General features: G+C 34.8%; 1 protein-coding gene across 1 annotated transcript in view; it reads right to left on the bottom strand.

The window, feature by feature from the left end:
- kifap3a (kinesin-associated protein 3a) overlaps window positions 1-2500 on the bottom strand; it is a gene marked incomplete at both ends in the record, with an annotated part of 52416 nt that overhangs the window by 27132 nt on the left and 22784 nt on the right. The window lies entirely within an intron of this gene.

Below are 2500 nucleotides of genomic sequence, written 5' to 3' on the forward strand. Positions count from 1 at the left end.
GTTCTTAAGGCTTAATGGGACAGTTCAGCAAAATACTTTATATGTCCAGATATAAAAGTGGAGTCTGCAATTCTGAAAAAAAAAAAAAAAGTCAAAATGTCCTCACAATCCGCTACTTGTTCGTACTGTAATAATAATAATTTAATTAATAATTTTAATTGCTGCCACTCTTCACCACTATGTAAATGTTTCAATTGTTTTTTTTCTCTTCACCTGTTGTTGTGTATTTGATGTTTTTGCATTGAATATTGTTTATGTATTGTTGTTTTTCCTTTGAATTTGCTTTGAACTCGACATCATTGTAAATGAGGGTCACCCCTCAATTGGTCTCTCGAGGATAAATAAAAGTTAAATGAAAAATGAAAAAAAAAAACTGTGTGTTTCGCTGTAAATCCAGTGTTAATACAAAGCCTAGACTCTGTAAACAGGCATGCCGCTAGTTACAGTGGGCCCCATTTGTTTGATACATACCAGTTTACAGAGCCTAGGCTGTGTATCAACATTTTTTCAGCTGGGTTAAATCTGAGAGCCATGGATAGAGTAGGGAAATCGAGGGTTGGACTAACACATTTTGTAGGTTCGGCTCTTTGCATGGAACACATTGACGATATAGAAACATAAGGAAAAATGGCCGCCCTATCATTTGACGGGTCGGCTGTGGTGAAGTGTGTAGGGCGGTCGTCCACTGGGTTACAGGGTCGGTGGTTCGATCCCCCGTCTCCCCGCCACATGTCCAAGTGTCCCTGGGCAAAGAGACACTGAACCCCACATTGCTCTCGATGGTTCAGAGAGCGCCTTGCATGGCAGCTACTGCCATCGGTGTATGAGTGTGTGTGAATGGATGAATGGGTGAATGTGGTAAGAAATGTAAAGCGCTTTGGGGCTGAGAAAATCGTCAAAAAAGGGCTATATAAGTGGAGTCCATTTACCATTTATCATTATAAAGAAAGCCTCCTCTTCTCCCTCCATACACACTGTCCCAGTCACTAGTTGGGACAGTACACAGACCAAAGCGTGGACAGTTCTCACACAGGGAAACGTTTCAACGCTAGAGAGTTTTCTTCCAATGAAAGCTGAGGACATGAGGTCTGTGGATCATCCAGAATGACCACAGCTCTGTTGGTGGAAAGATACATTCATGGAGATTTTATTTTTTATATATTTTCTATTTGCTACTCGGAAGCAACGGAACTGAAAAGGTAACCCACCCACCGACCAAAGAAGTTGTTTAGGCAAAAGGGTTCACACGTTGGAGAGGTTTTTGTGACTGTCTGTATATATACAGTATGCCCAATGGTGGTAAGGGAAAATGAAGCAAGGTTGGACAGCTTATATTCAAATTCCAACTGTTTCTTTCTCATGAATATGTAAATAATAACATATAAAAAGTTGTAAGAAATCTTGATTGTTTGTGGGAAGTTACATTTATGCAGATTCTTTTTATTTTCATGTTTTTCGTTCATATATTCATACATTCACCTGGAGGTAACACAACTAAAAAGGTAACCGGCCGACTAGAGAAGTTGTTTAGGCAAAAGTTTTCTCACACATTGGCTGATTCACACATCTAGCAGATAGTGAACAGCAAGATAATCACGTTGGAGAGATTTGTGGGACTGTCTGTATATATATATATATATATTACTATCGCACACACCCCTAACCCTGGACACATTTGATTGATTGATTGATTGGTTAAATGTTTTTCAGACATATAAAATAAATAATTAAACATATCAAAAATACAAAACAAAATGAAAAGCATAAAAATACAATAAACAAAAAGATGATCAAATTATTTCACAAAAAAAAAATATTATATATTAACAATATATTCAATTGATTCAATTGATATGCCTGAATTTGTGCAAATGAAACCAAAACATATCCGTACAGAATGGATAGATACTTTCAGAGGTAAGTTAGAAAATATTATGCTTCTTTTTTTGTCATTTGAGTGTTATAGCCTTTAAAGATGTCTCTAATAAAATAACTGGTACTTTCCTATAGTCCCTAGAGTTTAATTTTAGCTTATCAAACTTTCGTAGCAAATGCCTGAAAGAATGAAAGAGATAAAGACCAAAAGTATCTGTATGGAATGGATGGATAATATTTTTATTTTTTATAATATTTTTATTTTTTATTTTTTTTACTATGGAAAAGGGGTAGGATTAAATAAGTGTATACTTCTTCCTGCTCCTTTTTCAGGCTTATCTCAGCAATACAGATAATTTTTTTTTTTTTTTTTGTGAAAACATAATTTTTGTTTATTGTATTTCCATGCTTTTCATTTTGTTTTGTATGTTTGATATGTCTGAAATAAATTGAATCAAATCAAATAAAAAAAAATACTTTCAGACGTAAATTTTTAAAAATGCATTTTTTTTGTAATTTGAGCGGACTAGCCCTTTAACATTTCTCCAATAAAAAAAACTAGTACATTCCTATAGTCACTAGAATTGTAGCTTATCAAACCTCTGCTCGAAGCCTGAGATAGATA

The sequence above is a fragment of the Ammodytes marinus genome (genome assembly GCF_949987685.1).
Source record: "Ammodytes marinus genome assembly, chromosome: 8".
Lineage (NCBI taxonomy): Eukaryota > Metazoa > Chordata > Actinopteri > Uranoscopiformes > Ammodytidae > Ammodytes > Ammodytes marinus.